The sequence below is a fragment of the Mus musculus genome, chromosome 16 (assembly GCF_000001635.26).
Source record: "Mus musculus strain C57BL/6J chromosome 16, GRCm38.p6 C57BL/6J".
NCBI classification, from domain to species: Eukaryota; Metazoa; Chordata; class Mammalia; order Rodentia; family Muridae; genus Mus; species Mus musculus.
Window position 1 is genome coordinate 41,607,114 of NC_000082.6, and position 26,330 is coordinate 41,633,443.

The 26,330-nt window shown below is 38.2% G+C and overlaps 1 protein-coding gene across 6 annotated transcripts in view; it reads left to right on the top strand.

Moving 5' to 3' along the window:
* Positions 1 to 26,330, top strand: part of Lsamp (limbic system-associated membrane protein) — a 2,197,426-nt gene that overhangs the window by 1,622,860 nt on the left and 548,236 nt on the right. The gene's annotated exons all lie outside the window — the stretch shown is intronic.

Below are 26,330 nucleotides of genomic sequence, written 5' to 3' on the forward strand. Positions count from 1 at the left end.
GGAAAGAAAGAAAGAGGAGAGAGAAAGAAGGGAAGAGGTTGGTCAGGAACGCATGGAGAGAGAAAGAGGTGATGGGAGGGGGAGGGAGAAGGAGAGAAGAGAGGACAGGAGAGAGAACCGTTTCTTGTTTCTTAATAAAAAGAATTCAACCCCGGTTTTGTGAATTGGAAGACACTTGAAATCTTTATCAATGATTCACAAAGAACCAAGGATGTTGTTTGGTAGGTAATATTAGAGGAGGAGAAGTTTTTCCAGTCTTATTTCTTACTGTGGTAAAGTGCGTAAAACATTAAGTTTCTGTCTAGTTACTTGTATCCATGTGTTATTTAACCATCACCACTGCTCATCTCCATAAGCCTTTTAGGCTCTGAAAGTTAAATGCATTATCAATTAAGTAGCAACTTCACTTTTTCCCTTCTCTCTAACTCTAGCACCTGGGAAGTACTGTTCTATGTCTGTCTCCATGAGGATCCAAAATAATTAATATAAGAGATACTGATATTCTGTTTTATCTGTGATGAGTTAATTTCTGTTGCATATATCAACATTCCTTTCTGTTTTAATAAAAATTATTATTATTTTGTTTAGGTATCATAATTTGCTTATGTCTTCATCTGTTCAAAAACACTTGTTTTTGAACACTTTAACTACTTTAAGTAATACTCCTAAGAATATGAATCGTCTTTTTGAAACCACGCTTTCAATTCATTTTGAGTATGTATCTGAAAATGGGATTGCTGGTTCATATGATAATTCTATTTTAAAATTGATGACATATCATTTTCCATAGTAGATATATTATATTAAATCTATAGTAATAAATTCAGCTTGTCATATCCTTACCAACCATTTTTCTTTTTCTTTTTCTTTTTTTTTAATAAATAGTAGCCACAATCATATCTGTGAGTGGTATCTTATTGAAATTTTGATCTTGCTTTTCCTTTATCATTTGTGATATTTTATATTTTTTCAGCTTGTCAGCACTTACTTATCAGTCACTCTGACACCAGTGGAGAAATTTCTATAAAAGTTATTTTGAACAGTTACTATTTTTTAATTTTAAATTTCCTTTACCCTGGACATTAATTCTTTGTGTAATTAGAAATTACTTAAGTCAGTGGCTCCTTACTGCCTGTGTGCCTGCTGTTCCAATAACATAGGTACAGTAGCAAGCCAAGGGGTCAGAGATTACTGCTACTCTATAAGTAGTGAAATTGAAGAAAATTAGCCCCAGTTAATTCCCAAACTTTGCATTTGCCCTCTATAGATTCGGAACTCAGACTTAAGTCAAGCAGGTGGATGTCACCAATACATCTGCCTGGTCGACAATCAGATTTCTCTAACTCCTTTTCTGCCATATGGTGGTTTAAGTAGGAATGGCCCCCACAGACTCATGGGTTTCAATGTGTGGGTCATAGGAAGTGGTTTATTAGGAACGGTGGCTTTGTTGAAGTAGGTGTGACCTTGTTAAAGGAAGTATGTCACTCTGGAGGCGGGCTTTGATGTGTCATATGCTCAAGCTAGGCCTAGTGGGACGGTTTCCTTCTGCTGCCTGCAGATCAGTATGAGAGTTCTCAGCTCTGTCTTCAGCACCGTGCTTGCATGGTGCCGTGCTTCTCACCATGGTGATAACAGACTGAACCTCTGAATCTAAGCCAGCTAAATGTTGTCCTCTATAAGAGTTCCTGTGGCCATGGTGCCTCTTCACAGCCATAAAACCCTAACTAAGACTTGCCCTTTTCCCAAAGTTTTAGGATGGTTTTGATAACTTTTAAAGTACATCATTAATGAACTATTTTCATTAATAAACAACATACAAGGTTGTATAAAATAATGACCTTCATTGTAATATATTTGTACCTGCCTGTAATAGCTTTTGGATCATGTTTGCTTCCAGATCTATCTCCCCTACTGCCAGTCCCTTTTTCATTTTTTAACATGCTCCCATTAGCCAAGGTTGGCCTTGAAGTACTTACCTCATGAGGAAGGACAGCGTTGACCAGATGAACCTTCCTAGATGTTTAAATGTATGATCTAGGTAATCATGCCCAGCCAACCGCTGTGTATTTCCTAATTCTCCTCTTTCTAATCCTCTATCTGTTGCCAACTCTTTTTCCCTAGATTCTACATATGAGTAAAACATCTGAGCCCATCTAACACTACTTAATATAATGATCTCCTACTCCCTCCATTTTCCTTTAAGAAATATAAGCTTTGCTTAAACCCTACATTTCTGCTTTGTGTTTTTCTAAGAACTTTCATTTCTATTCTCTCACACATTACCTCTACATTATGATACAAACACAATTTATAAAGCTGATGATAATAAATATAATAAATTATATGTATAATATATAAGTGTATAGTATATTAGAAAATACATGAATTAGATATATATGTATATATTTATATTAGACTTTATATATCAGAATATATTTAGATTAGATGATACTCATATTAGAAGAACTCACACCAGTGTTTTAGGCGAATACAGCCAGTTAGGTGCATTAGTTTCCTAGATTTAAGAAAATGAGGAAAAAAACTTTTTTTTCTCTTCTGGAGATTCTCAAGTCTCCAGTGAGGTCACCACAGGGAAGGCACTCATTTTCCCTGGTCCTCCCTGCTTTAGCAGCTCCACGTGACTATTTCCTGCTGTCTGTATCCAAAACGTTCTGTCCATTCACCCTGTTCTCTGTATCCCTGTTCTGATAAGGACCCTAGCCATGTTAGATTAGGACCCAATTTTAGGCCTTGTTCTAATTTTACTACCCCTTTAAAGACCTTATGTTAATTAAAAATTAATTCAGAAAAGAAATTAAGCCTTTCCTTCCAAATATGAATAAGAAATGAGACGTTAGCATATGGGCTGAATGGGAGCAACTCAAAGCAGTTTGAAATATGCCTTTCGCTTAAGACCTCAATTTTTTCTGCATTTGTATTTCTCGGGTGACTTTTCCCTTCCTCTCTTCTTCAGATCCTTTTAGCACTTTCTAAATCTCTTAACACTTCTCTAGTAATTCTAGATTTGACCTACCAGGCTTCCACAAACAGAAGGTAAGAGCATGTTCTTCTCTTGGCCAGTATTATCATCATGGTTCAAATTGTCGCCACTATTTTCAATATGAATTTCCTTCTTATTACTCAATATGTATCAGTTTGTCCCTCCTCAAAAACATTTGCTACATCTGTTGGTCTCGTTCCATAGGTTAGAATGTCTTGGCAGGCAGAGGCTATGTCTTTTTATCAGTATTTTCAGCACAACTCTGAGCTGAAAGCCTTCCTATCATAACACAAACACCCATGTGCACACACACAGTTGCTTTGTTTTTGTTTGTGGAAAAGCTACTCATTTCCTTCTGTATATTTAAGCACATTTAAAAACCAAAAAACCAATTCCTTTCAGGTTACACATTCATATTATAGGCCTTAAACTTTGTTTTTGACTTATCCTTATAATTTATCCATGTACTTCCTATGGCACAAAGTCCCTCATACGCGTTCAATAATGGTTACTAGTTTCATTCAGACATATTAAAAATAAGCTCTCTGGGGTTGAGGTGTGGCTGAGATGTAATGTTTATGTAGTCACAAGACCACACACACCAAGGTTGATTTCCAATTCTGAAAAACAAAACAAAACAAAACAAAACAACAGCAACAACAAAAACAAAGAAATAATAAATAAATAATCTTCATTTCCAGGAAGCTTACATTCCTAGCTTTTGGAGTTTTGATGTTGCTGGCTTTTTTCTTCTCCTTTCTTGTTTTGACTTTTCTTTACTTTTTTTAATACTGACTTCTTTTGAAAGAAAGAAAACGTCTAAGTCAGCCTAGATGTGTTTTGTTGTTGTTTTGTTATTGTAAAATCATTATCATGTTGTTTAACTTCTTAACCCAGCATCCAGGCGAATAGCAGCCCATCACCCTTACACAACTGCAGAGGGCAAATTCCATCGAAACGTCCAATGTGGCTACAGAAATTGTCTTCTCTTGTCTGACGCTGGGAAGCTTATTTGCCCAATGCAGCTCCTTCCCACTGAGGGGCTTTCCATGGAAATGTCTTAAGTCAATTCACAGTCAGGCTTCTGCAACCACATCCTATCCAGGCGGCACTGGTACTGTTTTCCTAAACCAATCTGAGTTCTCTTGCCTTCAGCTACCATTCTGCTTTCCCCTGAATTCTAGACAGTCCCCATTTGCAATAGTGATTTATTGACAGATTCTCATTCAATCTCTTTAAAAAATGATCACAGTTGTAGATGGGTTATAATGACAAGCTTGTTTTGGGTGGGCTTACTGAAGAGTCTTGATATCTTGTGCCCTCCTTTTGGCAATTACCTCTTTTGTAGTTACCAATACAAGGTTACCTTCAGTAACCTTGAACTCACTGTATTTTAACCTAGTTTTCCCCTGTAAGGGGACATTCCCCTCCTCTGCACACGGCTGTATAGGTTCTCTGTGGACATTCCTCTGAGCCTTACCAGTGTTCTTCTCACACTATTAATTAAACGAGAAATACTATTACAGCATTAAAAAAAAAAAAACTATCAGGCAGCTAACATTTTCCACCCAGTGACATTTAGCAGAAGCAATTTTGTTCCCACTCACCCCACTGCCACTCAGATCCTGAGGTTAAGAGAATGGTCATTTGTGCTTGCAGACCAGCTCATTTGGAGATGGCACCTCTTTGTAGTCATTGGACTTGAAAGGAGTGTGTGGGGAGATGATGATAAGAGAAGCTGTGAATAATTACTCTTACTAGTAGGCTGAGGATTCTCTGGAAAGTAAAAGAAAGGGAGAGAAAAAGAATGAATGTAAAGAAAAGAAGGCAGCATAGCCTACTGACAGCTGAGACAGCCAAGGTGAGAAGGGACATGCAACGGGAGATAAGGAAAGAATAACTATATCCAAGATGTGTGTATGTACCCAGGTGCATGTGTGTGGGTGATGCACATGTGCATGAATGAGCCCTGACCTAACCTTGATATAGTATAGTAACAGGTTTTTGAAGATGATTATAAATGGGATTTCTCTAAAATGAAGTTTCCGTATGCATGGATTCAACACATACACGATCTTACTATTTCCTTTATTGTCTATAGCTTTAATACTTCGAATGAAAGAATTTAATTATCTTAGCATTAACCTGATCAATTGCTATTGAGCAGGTTGCTCATCTGTTCAGTCGAGTGTAATATGCTGATTGGATGTTTTTAGGTGAAGCACAAGGAGTGATTCTTTCAGACAGCAGATAAAACAGCTGTTGGGTTCTAACACCCTGACAAACCAAATCAATCCATTCCTCACTACTAGCAATATTTTCTCTAATGCTAAGCAATACAGATGGCAACAACATGTTTGGGGGACTGTGTGTGTGTGTGTGTGTGTGTGTGTCCATCTGCTATTGATAAGGAAATTTCATGAAAGTGGTGAAATTATAGGTCCTTTTTATTTACTTGTTTTGGGCAGTTGTAGCAAGAAACAGCCATATGGGCCATACTGTTGAAGGAAAACAAAGAAAATGACTCAGGCACAGGTTCTTCCTCTACCACAGAGATGATTCAGAGCAATGGTTCTATGGCTCAAGGCAAAGATGGATGGTCATTTAAAAGAGTGGCCATCTCCGAAATCACTGTCAAGAGACTCCACTCTGGGTGAAAACAGCAACTCGTACTAATTCCTAGTGCTAATCATTACTGGTGTCTTTTATGTCATAGAAACTTGCTGAGTCTTAGAAAGAGATGCTTTTGTTGGAAGCCAGACATTGGCCTTGGGTAATCTAGCCTCCTGGTTTCCACCTCACTAGGAAAACAAACAGGAAAAATGTTTACGTCAATTAAAGTGTTTATCATGCAGATAGCAAGCATCAGTTCCCCCAAAAAGCTGTTTCCTGGAATAGGCTAGCAGTATTTGCACCTGGCAGTCAGATTTCTGGCATGTGGTCTGCTTCTCCAGTGTGATTGTGATGTGCAGATGGGGCCTATGTAGTGGTGTGGGAAGTTAGGTAAGTCTGCTACGCCTTCTCATCCTCTGAAAACCTTCAACATCTTCGTCCTGTCTGGACATTTTCAAGTATCTAGGCTGTTTTGTTCATTTCTTTGCTTGTTTGTGTTTGGTTTTGGTTGTGTGTGTGTGTGTGTGTCTGTGCATGTTTTAATACCTGCTAATTGATGAGAAAATAATCTTTCCATGTTAAGTAATGGGTTGCTTAATTAATTAGCATGCATTATACACATAGGAATGGGGATGTAGCCTTATGGTGAAGTACTTGGCTAGCATGGATCAAGCCTCAGGCTCTATCTACAGCCCTGTAAATACATTTACATTCAGTACAAATTGATCTCAGTCCACAAGACTCCTCATCTCCACCATAATGTCTGTCATAGTTTCTATTCCCAGCAAGTTTAATACATATTTTTGAATGTGATGTTTTATAGTAATAACATTTAGAAAGCCAAAAATAAATCAGGCTTCCTTTCAGGGAAAGAATATTTTCCTTCCTTTATTTTAGTATGATAAAAATATCCAAGAAATTTTATATGTGGCAAAGACATAAAATTCAAATAGCCTGATCTTTAAATACAATCAAATGTCTATTGAAGATATAATTTTACTTACATCAAATATTGATCAACAAATATCCTTCTTTCTCCCTTTCTTCCTTTCTTCCTTTCTTTCTTCCTTCCTTCCTTCCTTTCTTCCTTCCTTCCTTCCTTCCTTCCTTCTTTTCTTTAATTCCTTCTTCCTTCCTTTCTTTAATTCCTTCTTTCTTTCTTTTTTCTTTCTTTCTTTCTTTCTTTCTTTCTTTCTTTCTTTCTTTTTTCTTTTTTTCTTTTTTTCCTTTCTTTTCTTTTCTTTTCTTTTCTTTTTTTTTTTCAATTCAAAGTTTCTCTGTGTAGCTCTGACTGTCCTGGTACTCACTCTGTTGACCAAGTTGGCCTCAAACTCACAGAGATTCTCTTGCCTTTGCCTCATGAACACTGGGGTTAAAAGCAGGTACCACCACTGCCTGGTGCACAAATATTTTTTGTGGGGGAGAAAAATATAAACTAAACATACTATTCACATCTGTATGCTTTCAACTCCTCTTTTTATTGTGTATTGCACTATTTTTAAAGTTTCACTAAAATTGGCATAGCTCTTAACCCTTCACAAGGACTCTAATTCGGACAACATTTTTTTTTATAGATATCGTTATACAAGGCAATAGAATGCTTTTCATCTACTATGCCATCACTATGTCATCTACTATGCCATCACTATGTCATCTACTATGCCATCACTATGTCATCTACTATGCCATCCACTATGTCATCTACTATGCCATCCACTATGTCATCTACTATGCCATCACTATGTCATCTACTATGCCATCACTATGTCATCTACTATGCCATCACTATGTCATCTACTATGCCATCACTATGTCATCTACTATGCCATCACTATGTCATCTACTATGCCATCACTATGTCATCTACTATGCCATCACTATGTCATCTACTATGCCATCGCTGTTAAGACAGCATTACAACTGGGAAATGTACTGAGTTCCAACACTTAGTACATCTCACGAGCTTCGGGTGGTTTACAGTTATCTTATCAGATGTAACCTGAAGTGACCAAGCCTCCCTTCCTAGAAAATGTGAGGAGAGTTGGCATCCATCTTTGGTCCATCTCATAGTCTTTTATAAGTTTTAGTCTGGGTCTAGAACCTCAAGACATTTGATCATTGTTATCAAACAGCTCCTTTTGTTTTGTGAGGTGGCTTCATAAGTCCAGCAAATGGCATTTTGAAAACTGGGGATATAGTCTTGTGTTGTATTGTATTTTTTAAATATTTTATTAATTATTGGATGTCAGTATGTTTAGATTATACTCATCTTTCCTATCTATTTCTATTTGCCGGTCTCCTCCAATTCTCATCTAATCCTGTGTCTCTTTTATTTTCTTGTTTTGATAACCATTAAGTCCTATATGAGCTACCAAAATATTGTTGGATATGCAGCCTTCCATTTTGTTATACTTTTAAGAGGAGTTTTGTGTTTTGGTTTGTTCTATTTCTTCTTTCATTTCTTAAAAAAGAAGTAAGTTTTCCTTTGGGGAGCCACAAACTTTCATAGTCTTACTTATTGCCATTAATACTGCCAACTAGAAACGCCCCCGTCCCCAACACACACACACACCTCCCTTCACCTCGATTAGCAAATTCTATTAACCACCTTTCCCAAGCAGTTTGAACCTGGACCACTATGATGCATAGTGACTGGAACTTAGGCAACCTCCAGGTGAACCTCTGAAGTCCCTGACTCATGGTCCTGGACTTTCTAGTTGCTGTTGTTGTTGTTGTTGTTGTTGTTGTTGTTGTTTTGTGGTTGTGTGTTTGTTTGTTTGTTTGTTTTGCTCACCTCAGGCTACATCCAAGTCTTTCTTGCTTCTGTACTTACTAATTCATGACACCCTGTCTTATATTTTAAAAGCAGTACATTATACTATTTCCCTTATCTGAAATTGTTGCTTTCTATGAAGAAAAAAAAACATACATATTCTTTATAGATTATGTACTCAAGGTTTTATTGGTTATTTACTTAGATTTGTTTTAAGTTAGAGCAAGATAACTGAATTCAATATAGTACATTTTACCTTAACGCTATGCAGCATATGCATAAGTTTTGTCAAGATAAAGCTCTTGAGCAGTATACTAACTAGTTCATCACTCTGCGGTGACGTTAGCACACACGTGGTTCTGAATTACCTTCTTAAATTACTTTTAAACATATAGATCTCACCTAGTGTCAGTATTTGGACCTATCTCCTCAAGACACCTGGTTTTTATTACAATGCTGAATAGAATGACTCAGTGAAGTCTCAATAATTTCACAAAAGATTGATATGTGTTCAAGAAAATTTGGAATTGGGGTGGGGTGGGGGTCAAAACTAATTATTTCCCAATAACTGCAAACATGGGTTTCATTTAATTGCATAGAGATTAATAAAGTGAACTACCTAACTCTTATTGTGGAACGATAGTCCTCAACAGTGATTTCAAAGCAAATTCTAAGGAGAGTCACACTGCTGATCTGAAGCAGCAATTTGGTAAATGTAGAGTCAAATAAGATGACCTGTAACATAGTCACAAATTTCTTATTTATTTACTTATTTATTATGTGTTTGTGTGTCAAAACACATGTATGTTTGTGTGTATATGCATCTCTCTGTGTGTGTTTGTACATCTCTCTGTGTGTATATATGTGGGTATATCTGTGTGTTATGTTTGTGTGTGTGTGTATGTAAGTCAGAGATCTTGCCAGAGAAGATTCTGTCCTTCTAACATGTGAATTCTGGAATGGAACTCAAGTCATCAGGCTTGGTAGCAAGCACCTTTATTCACTGAGCAGTTATGTCAACCCTCAGGTTTTGCTAGATCCAACATCGATTTCCTACGGAAAAATTTTTTTTTTCTTTTCTTTTTTTTTTTCCAATTTTTATTAGGTATTTAACTCATTTACATTTCCAATGCTATACCAAAAGTCCCCCATATCCACCCACCCCCACTCCCCTGCCCACCCACTCCCCCTTTTTGGCCCTGGTATTCCCCTGTACTGGGGCATATAAAGTTTGCAAGTCCAATGGGCCTCTCTTTCCAGTGATGGCCGACTAGGCCATCTTTTGATATATATGCAGCTAGAGTCAAGAGCTCCGGGGTACTGGTTAGCTCATAATGTTGTTCCACCTATAGGGTTGCAGATCCCTTTAGCTCCTTGGCTACTTTCTCTAGCTCCTCCATTGGGAGCCCTATGATCCATCCATTAGCTGACTGTGAGCATCCACTTCTGTGTTTGCTGGGCCCCGGCATAGTCTCACAAGAGACAGCTACATCTGCGTCCTTTCAATAAAATCTTGCTAGTGTATGCAATGGTGTCAGCGTTTGGATGCTGATTATGGGGTGGATCCCTGGCTATGGCAGTCTCTACATGGTCCATCCTTTCATCTCAGCTCCAAACTCCGTCTCTGTAACTCCTTCCATGGGTGTTTTGTTCCCAAATCTAAGGAGGGGCATAGTGTCCACACTTCAGTCTTCATTCTCCTTGAGTTTCATGTGTTTAGCAAATTATATCTTATATCTTGGGTATCCTAGGTTTGGGGCTAATATCCACTTATCAGTGAATACATATTGTGTGAGTTTCTTTGTGAATGTGTTACCTCACTCAGGATGATGCCCTCCAGGTCCATCCATTTGGCTAGGAATTTCATAAATTCATTCTTTTTAATAGCTGAGTAGTACTCCATTGTGTAGATGTACCACATTTTCTGTATCCATTCCTCTGTTGAGGGGCATCTAGGTTCTTTCCAGCTTCTGGCTATTATAAATAAGGCTGCTATGAACATAGTGGAGCATGTGTCCTTCTTACCTGTTGGGGCATCTTCTGGATATATGCCCAGGAGAGGTATTGCTGGATCCTCCGGTAGTACTATGTCCAATTTTCTGAGGAACCGCCAGACTGATTTCCAGAGTGGTTGTACAAGCCTGCACTCCCACCAACAATGGAGGAGTGTTCCTCTTTCTCCACATCCTCGCCAGCATCTGCTGTCACCTGAATTTTTGATCTTAGCCATTCTGACTGGTGTGAGGTGGAATCTCAGGGTTGTTTTGATTTGCATTTCCCTGATGATTAAGGATGTTGAACATTTTTTCAAGTGCTTCTCTGCCATTCGGTATTCCTCAGGTGAGAATTCTTTGTTCAGTTCTGAGCCCCATTTTTTAATGGGGTTATTTGATTTTCTGAAGTCCACCTTCTTGAGTTCTTTATATATGTTGGATATTAGTCCCCTATCTGATTTAGGATAGGTAAAGATCCTTTCCCAATCTGTTGGTGGTCTTTTTGTCTTATTGACGGTGTCTTTTGCAGAAACTTTGGAGTTTCATTAGGTCCCATTTGTCGATTCTCGATCTTACAGCACAAGCCATTGCTGTTCTGTTCAGGAATTTTTCCCCTGTGCCCATATCTTCAAGGCTTTTCCCCACTTTCTCCTCTATAAGTTTCAGTGTCTCTGGTTTTATGTGAAGTTCCTTGATCCACTTAGATTTGACCTTAGTACAAGGAGATAAGTATGGATCGATTCGCATTCTTCTACACGATAACAACCAGTTGTGCCAGCACCAATTGTTGAAAATGCTGTCTTTCTTCCACTGGATGGTTTTAGCTCCCTTGTCGAAGATCAAGTGACCATAGGTGTGTGGGTTCATTTCTGGATCTTCAATTCTATTCCATTGGTCTACTTGTCTGTCTCTATACCAGTACCATGCAGTTTTTATCACAATTGCTCTGTAGTAAAGCTTTAGGTCTGGCATGGTGATTCCGCCAGAAGTTCTTTTATCCTTGAGAAGACTTTTTGCTATCCTAGGTTTTTTGTTATTCCAGACAAATTTGCAAATTGCTCCTTCCAATTCGTTGAAGAATTGAGTTGGAATTTTGATGGGGATTGCATTGAATCTGTAGATTGCTTTTGGCAAGATAGCCATTTTTACAATGTTGATCCTGCCAATCCATGAGCATGGGAGATCTTTCCATCTTCTGAGATCTTCTTTAATTTCTTTCTTCAGAGATTTGAAGTTTTTATCATACAGATCTTTCACCTCCTTAGTTAGAGTCACGCCAAGATATTTTATATTATTTGTGACTATTGAGAAGGGTGTTGTTTCCCTAATTTCTTTCTCAGCCTGTTTATTCTTTGTATAGAGAAAGGCCATTGACTTGTTTGAGTTTATTTTATATCCAGCTACTTCACTGAAGCTGTTTATCAGGTTTAGGAGTTCTCTGGTAGAATTTTTAGGGTCACTTATATATACTATCATATCATCTGCAAAAAGTGATATTTTGACTTCCTCTTTTCCAATTTGTATCCCCTTGATCTCCTTTTGTTGTCGAATTGCTCTGGCTAATACTTCAAGTACTATGTTGAAAAGGTAGGGAGAAAGTGGGCAGCCTTGTCTAGTCCCTGATTTTAGTGGGATTGCTTCCAGCTTCTCTCCATTTACTTTGATGTTGGCTACTGGTTTGCTGTAGATTGCTTTTATCATGTTTAGGTATGGGCCTTGAATTCCTGATCTTTCCAAAACTTTTATCATGAATGGGTGTTGGATCTTGTCAAATGCTTTTTCTGCATCTAACGAGATGATCATGTGGTTTTTGTCTTTGAGTTTGTTTATATAATGGATTACATTGATGGATTTTCGTATATTAAACCATCCCTGCATCCCTGGAATAAAACCTACTTGGTCAGGATGGATGATTGCTTTAATGTGTTCTTGGATTCGGTTAGCGAGAATTTTATTGAGGATTTTTGCATCGATATTCATAAGAGAAATTGGTCTGAAGTTCTCTATCTTTGTTGGATCTTTCTGTGGTTTAGGTATCAGAGTAATAGTGGCTTCATAAAATGAGTTGGGTAGAGTACCTTCTACTTCTATTTTGTGAAATAGTTTGTGCAGAATTGGAATTAGATCTTCTTTGAAGGTCTGATAGAACTCTGCACTAAACCCATCTGGTCCTGGGCTTTTTTTGGTTGGGAGACTATTAATGACTGCTTCTATTTCTTTAGGTGATATGGGACTGTTTAGATGGTCAACTTGATCCTGATTCAACTTTGGTACCTGGTATCTGTCCAGAAATTTGTCCATTTCGTCCAGGTTTTCCAGTTTTGTTGAGTATAGCCTTTTGTAGAAGGATCTGATGGTGTTTTGGATTTCTTCAGGATCTGTTGTTATGTCTCCCTTTTCATTTCTGATTTTGTTAATTAGGATTTTGTCCCTGTGCCCTTTAGTGAGTCTAGCTAAGGGTTTATCTATCTTGTTGATTTTCTCAAAGAACCAACTCCTCGTTTGGTTAATTCTTTGAATAGTTCTTCTTGTTTCCACTTGGTTGATTTCACCCCTGAGTTTGATTATTTCCTGCCGTCTACTCCTCTTGGGTGAATTTGCTTCCTTTTTTTCTAGGGCTTTTAGATGTGTTGTCAAGCTGCTAGTATGTGCTGTCTCCCGTTTCTTCTTGGAGGCACTCAGCGCTATGAGTTTCCCTCTTAGAAATGCTTTCATTGTGTCCCATAGGTTTGGGTACGTTGTGGCTTCATTTTCATTAAACTCTAAAAAGTCTTTAATTTCTTTCTTTATTCCTTCCTTGACCAAGGTATCATTGAGAAGAGTGTTATTCAGTTTCCACGTGAATGTTGGCTTTCCATTATTTATGTTGTTATTGAAGATCAGTCTTAGGCCATGGTGGTCTGATAGGATACATGGGACAATTTCAATATTTTTGTATCTATTGAGGCCTGTTTTGTGACCAATTATATGGTCAATTTTGGAGAAGGTCCCGTGAGGTGCTGAGAAGAAGGTATATCCTTTTGTTTTAGGATAAAATGTTCTGTAGATATCTGTCAGGTCCATTTGTTTCATAACTTCTGTTAGTTTCACTGTGTCCCTGTTTAGTTTCTGTTTCCACGATCTGTCCTTTGAAGAAAGTGGTGTGTTGAAGTCTCCCACTATTATTGTGTGAGGTGCAATGTATGCTTTGAGCTTTACTAAAGTGTCTCTAATGAATGTGGCTGCCCTTGCATTTGGTGCGTAGATATTCAGAATTGAGAGTTCCTCTTGGAGGATTTTACCTTTGATGAGTATGAAGTGTCCCTCCTTGTCTTTTTTGATAACTTTGGGTTGGAAGTCGATTTTATCCGATATTAAAATGGCTACTCCAGCTTGTTTCTTCAGTCCATTTGCTTGGAAAATTGTTTTCCAGCCTTTCACTCTGAGGTAGTGTCTGTCTTTTTCCCTGAGATGGGTTTCCTGTAAGCAGCAGAATGTTGGGTCCTGTTTGTGTAGCCAGTCTGTTAGTCTATGTCTTTTTATTGGGGAATTGAGTCCATTGATATTAAGAGATATTAAGGAAAAGTAATTGTTGCTCCCTTTTATTTTTGTTGTTAGAGTTGGCATTCTGTTCTTGTGGCTGTCTTCTTTTTGGTTTGTTGAATGATTACTTTCTTGGTTGTTCTAGGGCGTGATTTCCGTCCTTGTATTGCTTCTTTTCTGTTATTATCCTTTGAAGGGCTGGATTCGTGGAAAGATATTGTGTGAACTTGGTTTTGTCGTGGAATACTTTGGTTTCTCCATCTATGGTAATTGAGAGTTTGGCCGGGTATAGTAGCCTGGGCTGGCATTTGTGTTCTCTTAGTGTCTGTATAACATCTTTCCAGGCTCTTCTGGCTTTCATAGTCTCTGGTGAAAAGTCTGGTGTAATTCTGATAGGCCTTCCTTTATATGTTACTTGACCTTTCTCCCTTACTGCTTTTAATATTCTATCTTTATTTAGTGCATTTGTTGTTCTGATTATTATGTGTCGGGAGGAATTTCTTTTCTGGTCCAGTCTATTTGGAGTTCTGTATGCTTCTTGTATGATCATGGGCATCTCTTTTTTTATGTTTGGGAAGTTTTCTTCTATTATTTTGTTGAAGATATTAGCTGGCCCTTTAAGTTGAAAATCTTCATTCTCATCAATTCCTATTATCCGTAGGTTTGGTCTTCTCATTGTGTCCTGGATTACCTGGATGTTTTGAGTTAGGATCCTTTTGCATTTTGTATTTTCTTTGACTGTTGTGCCGATGTTCTCTATGGAATCTTCTGCACCTGAGATTCTCTCTTCCATTTCTTGTATTCTGTTGCTGATGCTCGCATCTATGGTTCCAGATCTCTTTCCTAGGGTTTCTATCTCCAGCGTTGCCTCGCTTTGGGTTTTCTTTATTGTGTCTACTTCCCCTTTTAGTTCTAGTATGGTTTTGTTCATTTCCATCACCTGTTTGGCTGTGTTTTCCTGCTTTTCTTTAAGGGCCTGTAACTCTTTAGCAGTGCTCTCCTGTAAATCTTTAAGTGACTTATGAAAGTCCTTCTTGATGTCCTCTATCATCATCATGAGAAATGTTTTTAAATCTGGGTCTAGATTTTCGGTTGTGTTGGGGTGCCCAGGACTAGGTGGGGTGGGAGTGCTGCGTTCTGATGATGGTGAGTGGTCTTGATTTCTGTTAGTAGGATTCTTACGTTTGCCTTTCGCCATCTGGTAATCTCTGAAGCTAGCTGTTTTAGTTGTCACTGTTAAGAGCTTGTTCTTCAGGTGACTCTGTTAGCCTCTATGAGCAGACCTGGAGGGTAGCACTCTCCTTAGTTTCAGTGGGCAGAGTATTCTCTGCAGGCAAGCTCTCTTCTTGCAAGGCAGGTACCCAGATATCTGGTGTTCGAACCAGACTCCTGGCAGAAGTTGTGTTCCACTCACTAGAGGTCTTAGGATCACGTGTGGAATCCTGTGTGGGCCCTTGCGGGTGTCAGGCGACTCAGCTGGCAAGGTAGCCGGGGCTCGAGTGGAGTGGAAGGGGTTTGTGCCCCAGATCAAGCCCGGGTAGCCTGCTTCCCTATGTACCGCAGTCTCAAGTTCCACGCGATTGGATTGGGGTAGGCGCTGTGTTCCACTCACCTGAGGTCTTAGGGTCCCGTGGGGAGTCCCGTGTGGGCCCTTGCGGGTGTTGGGCAAGACTCTGCTGTCAAGGTAGCCCGGGGCTCGAGTCTCGAGTCGAGCGGAAGGGACTTGTGCCCCAGATCAGGCCCGGGTAGCATGCTTCCCTATGTACCGCAGTCTCAAGTTCCGCGCGATTGGATTGGGGCAGGCACTGTGATCCACTCACCAGAGGTCTTAGGGTCCCGTGGGGAGTCCCGTGTGGACCCTTGCGGGTGTTGGGCAAGACTCTGCTGGCAAGGTAGCCCGGGGCTCGAGTCTCGAGTCGAGCGGAAGGCTCCTACGGAAAAATTTAAATGAGATATTTTTACATAGTAGTAATTTCTAATTACTAAGAATGCTTAGTTTAAAAAAATTATCTTAAATGAATATGCAAAGCAAACTATATAAATCTGTCTGCTCAGCTTTTCCTTACTGCAGATATTACTCAGATCTTAAGTTTCAAAATACTTATATACATAAAAATAACAAATAGAGATGAAGAAGACTGAAATTTATGGGGTAGATATTATTTTATAGAGTTAATACCTAATAGAATCAGATGCTTAATTGAATCATTATCATATACAATTGTTTTATTATACACAAAATAAACATTATCTGTGTATCATACTAGAGAATAGTTATTCATATTGACATGTTTGTTACCCACCCAAACTCTCCTCTTTCTCTAGGCAATATAATGAATAACATAGTCAGACAGATGGGCAGATATACACACACATGCCTCCTCCCCCGAAATTAAGTATTTTTCCATATTATTTTCTGTAATTAGTGTGTTATTGATGCTAACATCCCCAACATCTACTTTAGTTCAATAGCTACCACTGAAAATACATCTGGAAGGGCCTAGGCATAAAGTTCAGAATATAGATAACTTGCCTGGCATGCGTAACATCCTGGCTTTCATCCCCAGCATCACATAAACTGGGGTGGTGGCACATATCTGAAATCTCAGAACATTTAGAACTAGTACAAAATGTTTGAAAGGATCCTCCATTTATACTTAGAGTTCTAATATACCCAGGGACTTATGAGACCTTAACTCAAAAAGCAAAACAAAGCAAACAGACAAAGTAAATGAAAACAGAATGGAAAATCTTGAAGAGGTGAGAAGTATATACACTTGATATATTCGGGGGAGGTGATTTATGATGGCAATCAATCATAATACATTCACTTACAAGCAGTACCCAAGCCAGCTTTAAACTCAAAAGATATCTCCAGTCCCTCTGAGCTCAAAAGGTTTATGATTTTGAAAATTTTATCATCCTAAGGACAAGGAAATATTAAATCTCCTTCATTGCCCAAGGGCAACCACTGGCATTATGATTCTGCACATGGAGCACACAACCGATTTAGCAATTGTCATGCTTGGCTCAAACAGTGTGGGGGACAGCCAAAAATTGGAATGGTCTGGCATGGTTGTCAGTGTGTTTCTAAGAAGGTGGTATGAGTTGGGGAGCACAGGCAGAGGAGTAGGCAGAATCAGCAAGATATGGCTTCCAGTGGAAGTGTCTGAGGACTTTGGAAATGTCTGCTTTGAACTTTAATTCAATGATGATGCATCCTGAAAAGAATCAGGGCTGTATCCCTGGGACACGAAGGAGACAGGACAATTAGTTAAAATCAGGATTCAGATGAAAGGCAGGACAATTACTTCAGGAACCTCCATCTCTCAAAATACATTCTGGCTTAGGCTAAAGAAAAACTCTGGCAGTAAATAGTTGAAGCTTCAGTAGTGTGAAGTGCTATGGAGGGTCTCTTGAATCCTGACCATTCTTTCTCGGTCTCAGCTTAAACAATAAAAGTTTTAAAATAACTAATGAGCATGGAGTTGAGAAATCTTAGAAGCCCCACAACATTTTTCCTGAATATTCCCTTAACTGAGTCATTAATGTAATACATTCTATTGATTATGTTTTGAAGTGGATCAACTGATATATAATTTTTGTGTTTTTATGAATAAGATAATAAGTGCAAATGTATAAAGGGAGGGCCTGTGGTCGCTGTATAGTTGAATGTAAAAGGATTACATGACAACTTACACGATATCCCTATAGCCACACTCCAACACTTTGACTCCTTCCTACACCTTCTGCATCGCTACCTCTGATTCCAGTTTATTTTTAAAGATTTGTTTGTAACAATTCAATTAATGTGTCCCTTGCATAGAGTGGAATCAGTGGGGATTTCTGATGGAATCTGTTAGGTGAGAACTGTCTTCAAGGATAGGAGAGCCCGCTAAGGAATCAAACTTCCTCACATGAAGCAATTAAGTAATGATACCAAGGAACGACGCTCAATTAAATATTGTCAAGTATCATAATTATATATTTCAAATGATGACTCCTGTTCATAGAACTAGCCAGAGTTAATTGATCATTTTTGAATAATTTACTGGAAGAGTAGATGAATATAATTTATCTTTGTCTGAATTTTCTCAGTTAGGTCACTGAACCCTTTTCATCGCTTAATAACATTCGTAGGCATGCAGCGTTATTAACCCTCATTTCCTCTTGGTTTGCCTGCAGATGCAGCTGTCGAGTGATCCCTATATTTTAGCTTAGGTATAACACTCTGATTAACCAGAGGTCAAACTATGGCTGATCACTATCATTCTGAATTCATCTTGGAATACAAGAATAAATAGAGAAAGCTAAGGCGTTCAGCACAGCTACAAGTTGGTACCAAGAGGAGATCTATATTTTAGGTCTCAACCAAACTAGGTTAAAAATTCTATACTATGAACAAGCAAACCATTATCTATCTCTGTTTCCAGGAGCTAATGAGAAAGGGCAGAATCAAAGAGCTCAGAGTTTCAGACTTGCCCTATTGAGGCAAGCATTCTGTGCACAAATACTATGAGATAGATATTTAGCAATTCATTATGAGAGAATGCAGTATATAATAATTGATAACATTTGTCATGTGCTGTAAGAAAAGCTTAAAATGAAAGCATGTTTTAGAGATAAAAGACATCATGTGCAGTTATCTGAATGTTTTACTTCAAGCTACAGCCCATTCTCTGGTATGTCCACCAGAGACTCTTTCCATATTAGTCCACTGAACTTCAGATTTATCTAATGACCCACCATCAGTATGAGTGCTGTCCCAAGCAGACAGTGCTTTGTAAGCTGGTTTGGAAGGCTTTTTTCCTCCTCCCACCTCTGCTTAGAGCTGTTTCTACTCTTCAGTTTCTCTGCACCTCTCTCTTGTTTGGGAGAGTGCTGGCACTTCCTCCTCCTCACTCAGGATCTGTGTTACCTATGTTCTTTAATCAAGCTCTTTGTATGCATGCATAAGGCCGCTGATCTCTGCTCACATAATATGCTAGACCAAGACCTATGTTGCCCAGATACTAATAAAATGATTTGTGCACCTTAAAGGTTCCCGCTGTGCTTGTATCCTTAATACCAGGATGTCTTAGAAGTAAGGGCATGTTTTGTAAGAGAAGTAGATGTTTGAGTTCTGATATTTAGTGTTGGTATATGCTTCTTCTACTAACATAAGTGAGAGAATAAAATGGTGAATCTCATAAGCAGACTACAGAGCTAATGAAGAATCATGCCACAGTGCCTGAAGGATTAGCTGAAATTCTGCAGGACAATCTATAAACATGAAGACAGATTGATGATGGATCATTTCCTTACTCTGTGATACAAGAGAGGATGATTATCATGTGTTGCAGCCCTTGTGCTATTTAAATAAAGGAGGTAGATGGTGGTGTCCAAAATGGACTTCTGGTTAAACATTTTCATGAAGTTGTTGGATCATTTCAAGGTCTCAATATGCATTCCTGCAAAGTACATGTGAACCACGGGGTAATCAGTTTACTACTACTTTTGCCTTCCAGTGGCAATCCAGATGAACACAGAGCAGATCCTGGGGCAGGGGTTTTTTTCTTTAATTAGTTTGCCCCTGGCATTCATTCTGTTGTTTCTAATGGCATATTTCTCTGATTATTGGCATGAGTCTGTCTAGTTCAGGCGATTTACCCCTGGCTTTGTTTGCTAGAGGAGAAATGTAATTGCATATCATGTGATTCTATGCGCTAGGGTTGGAGCAGTATGTATGTGATTTTGCTGACTCTGGAAAATTCCTCAGAATCCTTTCCCTACCATAGCCTTGGCCAGCCTTGTCTGTATTCCCTTGGCTGGTGCTGAAGCCATCGTTTCATTATTCAGGAACCATTGTGTCCTCATTCTGTGTCTCCTTTCTTCAGATGTCGTCTAGCTTCTCATCACTTCTGTATTTAACTGCGTCTCGACTGGAGGGGGGTGGGCACACTGCTCTCACTCCAGGGATGCCAGGCCATTTTTTTTCTCTATTCCTATTTCCCAATTCAGACTCCTAATCTCACCTTTGATGCAAATTGTTTCAACAAGCCCTCAATCATTCTTCAGAGAAGTCAGAGGAAAGTTCTTCCCACAGAGATGGGGGATGTTTTCTGGATGAAGCCCTGACATAGTTTCAGGGCTGATATTTAGTGTTGGTTTATGCTTCTTCTACCACCTAGACATCTAAAGAGAAGAGACACAGACTGAGCACTATGGTTGTGCACAGTGTCAACACTGAGTGTTTGTCTTTCTCTGACACTTTCGCCTGTGTGGGTCTCTGCTGCCTGGTCTACCCCAGGCAACTACCTTCATAATTCAGTGACAGCAGGATGTATTGGACATTTACACCTTGGTTTGACAGGAAGCCAACCTGACTTTTGGTTATTTGCTCACCTTGATTTGCTTCTTTACTTGCTTACACGGTTTTCTTAAGTATTTCGGTATCAGTCATAACATCTGAAGTAATCGAATGCATGCGGAAACCCTTTTCTAGCCTTTCAGCCACATCCCCAGCCTCTAAGCTCCCTAAAGCAATCCCATTTAATACTGTGGTCTATGCTTTTTCTAGGTTCTTCATGTTTATACAAAATATACAGGCAAGTACTCTGGATCAGAAAGCATATAATTTATAGTTCACTTCCTTAAGCCTATTAGGGTAATGATTTTTCTGCCTGTGTATTGTATGTGTGTTTGAGTGTGTGTGTATATGTGTGTTTGAGTGTGTGTGTGTGTGTGTGTGTGTGTGTGTGTGTGTGTGTGTGTGTGTGAAAGAGAGAGAGACAGAGAGAAAGAGAGACAGAGAGACAGAGAGACAGAGACAGAGAGAGAGAGAGAGCAATGCTAGAGACTGAACCCAGGACCATGTGGGTGCTAAGCTACACCTCTGTCCTTGCCTACTTGCTGAAATACATCTCTCCCCACTGAGCCCTTTCTTTATGCTAATTAAAGTTAGGGTAACCAGCCACCTAAACAATTAGGAATTCAGTATTTATAACTTATATAACTATCTGCCTTTTTTCTTTGATCACATTCATAAACTATCAAACACTATGAATATTTACATATACTACTCATGAATTATTTTGTGCGTATGGATGTGTCTCTACCTTCTATGAAGGTCATGAATGTTTCAAGGAATATGTCTATAAACATTCATATGCATATTTAATTACTTATTTGGAACATTTTTGTATGTTATGCTAATTAATCTCACAAATGAACTGTACTGTATCTGACTCATTTTATAAAACAATTAGTCATATAACAATCCAGATATACAGTATGATACATACCATACACAAAACCTTTTTGAATCCCTAGTGCCAAGAAAAAGGGATGAAAAGAAAAATTAATTACAATGTATTCTACAGGAAGGATTCGACATTATATTGACTTGTGCTGTGCAATATTAGCATATTGAGTTGTACTCTCTATTGAGAGATACATAAAGACTTTGAACAATGTTTTTACATGCTGGTAGATTTATAAATCATAAAAACAACATCCAGATTCTTGGTTATCTTTAGTCCACACCTTTTTAAAATGTTTAATATCCATTATTATTTTTAATTCTTTGTAATGGTTCTTATCACTACATATGTCTTTATATTCACTCTATAAATAAAGCAGAGAAAACAGAGGCAAAGAACATTTGAGTAACTTCTAGTAACTTTCCTTGAGTTATAAGTCTGCTAAGAGGCTAAGTCAGGGCCCACATAGCTAGAGACTGCTTTCTCAGCTATTAGTTTTCTACTGTAGTACTGGCCTATCAAAGATAATATACATTTTGAATACAGTAGCCATTTATAGTTAATTCCCCAAAACATTTTACAGTTCTTACTGATATCATCAAATCATAAGGTTTTCTATTTCCTTTTTCCACTTCAAGAAATGTTAGATGTTTTCCTGTTCCTTTAGTAATACTTAAAAACTTGCAGGAGCAATAGGTTTAAAAAAGAACTTTTTGAACATAGTATCTATGGCCATAGTTAGGTATTGAAGGATAACTGATCATACTGTAAACCCTGAGACTGTGTTAATATCCTAGAGAAACCTGTTTCTAGCAGTGTGGCTCAGCCTTAAAACACACCTTTATTCCAAGAGCTTTCTGTTTATTGTTAACAGGATTAAAGAAAGTCAACCACAGATCAAGAGACAGAGCAATCAGATGACAGGGAGTGAACATAAGGGGAAAAAATGATACAGAGTAAGAGGAAGTCAGGAGGATGGCTAGAGAGATGTGCAGGAAGTAGAAATGAGGAACATTGAATTTGAGGGCTTTTGCTACAGTGTAGACAGGGAGAACTTACTTTTCCTTTTAGGACATGGGCTGAGGAAGGTCAGCTGGGTGCTTTCTCTGCCTCTCTGAACTAGCAGGCTTTCACCCCAGCATCTGGCTCCAAGTCTTTAATGACAAAACCAAATGATTGAGATTTTTGTTAAAAACAACACTTAGAGATTATTATTTGTATATTAATATTAATTTCCTAGGAGAATATGCCTGTTACAATACACCCAGTGAAATGGAAGTGTAAGCTAGTTTCTAATTACTATATAACCATGAATGTCTAATTTACACATTGCACTATAGGGATAAAAAATATGGTCTGGTATATATAGTGTTACATACCTGTAACCTCAGCATTTCGGAGTTTGAGGCAGGAGGTTTATGAATTTGATGCCAACCTGGCCTTCCTAGGGAGAAATTGTCTCGAACAAAACAAAGCAAATTTAAAGTAAAACAAACAAAAATTAGGCATGTTCATTTTAAAATAACAACCCAAAGTAATTGATTTCATTATTTCTGCCATTTGCCTTCCCAGCCCAACCCTCCTCCTACTAAACCTCTACCTGCCTTGGATTAGCTCTAGTCTGCTGTTGTGTGATGTGTGTTCTGTTACCCTCTTTTCTCCCAATCCCTCTTAAGACTCACCACCTCATCTTGTTACAGTTTCATGATCTATACTCTCCATACACACATCTTAAAAACTAGAGTATTTGTATCTATGATTCTAGGTTAATCCACTTATAATAATTTCTGGACTATCCATTTCGCTCCTTTCTCCATGGTCTGTTGATGGGCATTGAAGCTGGTTATATCCTGCCTATTGTGGATAGTGAAGCAGTGAACAAGGAACTCTGAGCTACAATGTAAAGTCCCTTGCATATATGCCCAGGACTAATACAGTTAAGCTTATGTAATTGTCTTGGTGCTGTTGTTTATATGAGATAGGACAATTTAATCTATGAATACTACCTGGCTTGTTAGAGAGAAAAGAAGGTGACTTCATGGCAGTAGAATCATACTGCCAGTGTGGGTCCCTGTATTGACCCACACTGTATTCAAGGTCTTACTGGTCTAGACAGTGAATTCATGAAAAGCTCAGGCTACATAGAAGACTCTGTCTCACAAAACCAAATAATAAAAGAATCATACTGCCAAGAATCTGTGAGGTTCAGCATTTGGTGCTAAATTAAAAAATTGTGTAGCAACCCATATGATAAATTTGCAAGTGTGAAATTGTAACTGTTTATTCAAAATGGATCAAACACATGACAATTGTATGGACTTTAAACAACCGGATAGACATTGCAAACTGTGAGCTATGAAAACTGACACAAACTTTATCACTGGAAGAACTATCAATTTTACTCTCTATAGTAATTTAAATTTTTTAACTTAAAATAATTTTATGTGAAGAATGTCTCCATGTGTGTTTATTCTCCACATGTATTCTTGGTATAAGCAGAGATGAGAAGAGAACTGATTGCCTGGAAGTGGCAATATAGGCAGTTTTAAACCACCATCCAGTAGCTAGATGTTGATTGAACCTGGTTCCCCTGAAGAAACTAAATGTATATGAAATTATGTAAAGGATAGAATGGGGGGAGAGGGAGAGAGAGAGAGAGAGAGAGAGAGAGAGAGAGAGACAGAGACAGAGACAGAGACAGAGACAGAGACAGAGAGACAGAGAGAATAATTTAGAACCAGATGGGAAAAAGGAAGAATAATTATGAATGTATTTCTGATACTTCTGATATGATTCTTCAGGCAATAGGCATCAATTCTCAATTCTCCGTGCACACATTAAATTGCTGCCTGACCATGCTAAATGAGACCAAAATTAATTTGCCCATAAGTCTGAAGAGAACCAATGTTTGTTTTCCAAAGCAATTACTTGACTGACCTGCCAAATGTGGAAATTCTTCTTCATGTTATGTGTTAGGAAAGGGAAGAAAAGCCACATTTTCTACTAAAGCAGCCGACTTAGGTCATTACCAGAGACCACTACACAAAGAGTGAATAAATGCAAAGACTATTATTGTTATGGTTGTTATAACTTTCTTTGTTTATTTCGTATGCTTAAGATTTCCATGACTTTTGAGTTGAGAATGTAGCCTTAAATATGTTAGAATATGTAAATTATTGAATTTTTTTCTCAGGGCCTCACTCACCTCTACTTGGGCCCAAATTGGTTTTATATATCATCATTTCACCCTACGTTAAAGGGTTTCACTTGATATTGTTCAGTATAAAACTAAATTATTTTTATGACATATTTACCAGTTCCAGAAACTGATGCTAAGAGTAAGAAAGATGAGCTATATTACTGCATTTTTCTTTGTATGTAAATGAACATGTGGATTTTAATGTGTTAAGTGAGGGGCAAGGATACATCACACAAAGAACATTTGTGTAAAGTCAAAAGTAACACATAGCAGGAACTGATACAAGAAAAGTGCTGAGTCACTGAGCATGGCCAAGGCTTGCTTTCTTGTCTCCAGTGGGCTTTAACTTGGGAGATGGGCTACAGGATGCTCGAAGTCATTCGAAGCCTACAAAGTTAGTTGCTTCTGAGTCTTCAGAATTCAAATAAGGAAATTCACCAACAATTGAAAGATGAGTTTAGAAAGAGGCTTCATTACCAATTTAGAGCAGGGAGCTTTCATGGAAAAAACAAAACAAAACAAAACAAAAAAAAGACAGAGTTCCTGTACAGAGGAAGCAGGTAGTCAAAGACACGATATTATGCAATTACTCATCTGATGATATTATCACAGTAAGTGGGATGGGACATGATATGAAGTGTTCAGTCCAGTAGGCCAGTAGAGAAGGTGTCCAGGTTCCTCCTCTCAGTTTTGATCAAGTCCTCAGGTGAGACTGCTCAGTTAGGACAACAGAGATAATGAGATACCAAATGTGGAAACAAAACTCCCTTCTGTTATTTCTGGCCTCTAGAAAGAATAGAACCAAAGACTTATTTTTTTTTTTGTTCCTACCCAATGAATTGCCTTAGAATTGCCCTGAGATTGCCTGAGCTTATTTCATCTCATGGTCTTACCAGTTCTGTCAATGTTGAGTGAATGGACCTGAAGGACTTTGACATAGCTGCCTGACATGGAACAACATACATAACTGCTTCATCATCTTCAAATCAAAAGCTTGAGACAAAGGTTTCCAGGGGCTCAGTATCATACACAAGTCATAGATGAGACACAATTGAAAAAGTAATGTTATGAATTAGTTCCAAAGGCTCACAAATCCTCTAGTGTTCCATTCTCGAATCTGGTAAAACTATCCTTTAAGAAATCAATCTTATGTTCTCAACTTAAGGTAGTAAAACAAAACTTATTAGGCATATGTGTGTGTATAAAACTTTAGAAATCTCATTAACAGGCACATCTAACAATGTAAAGTAGCATCCATCTTCTTGACATGCTTATCTGTAGAAATATGGTTATTTGCTATCAAAGGCAATTGTATTTTTCATAACTTTTGATTGAGTAGGAAGAAACTAATCTTTTTAGGCACTATATCCATTTTAATAATTTATAGCTAGATGTTATAATTAGTAGAATATCTTTTGAATTTATTTTCCTCATCTAATTCAAAAATACATTCTTGCTTTAATTGAGTGCTGGCCAGCCATGTTTGCCTATTCTTCAGGTATGGCATTCACAGTAAAGTTACACTGGTAATAAGCAATTCAGTTTTCTGTGTGCTTCTCTGTATTGTATTGTATTATTTAAAGGTTGCTGAAGAGAGACAAAATATGGAAAGCAAGAGAGACTTAATCTGATATTAGGTAGGATCATGTATATTCATAATGAGAGGATATGCTGACACCCAAATGTGTGTATGGTCAAAATGATTACACAGGAAGATGAGATGTGGCCTCCTTTGGGGCAGAAATTGCTTTTGGATAGTCTGCAAGGGAATCTGGGAAATGTAGTCTTTTAGCAGGAAACTACCACTCTGGGTTTTAGAAATGTGGTTGTTGTGGGGGATTTGGAAAAGAAGTTAAGACAGAACTACCCTTGAGGAATGAGCATTTTCACCCAAGGAGCCATGATCAGCTCTGGAGGTCAGAGATGATAAAAAAGATCAGTACACTGTCTTAGAAACAATGAATGGGGCCTTCAAGGGAGGACAGGA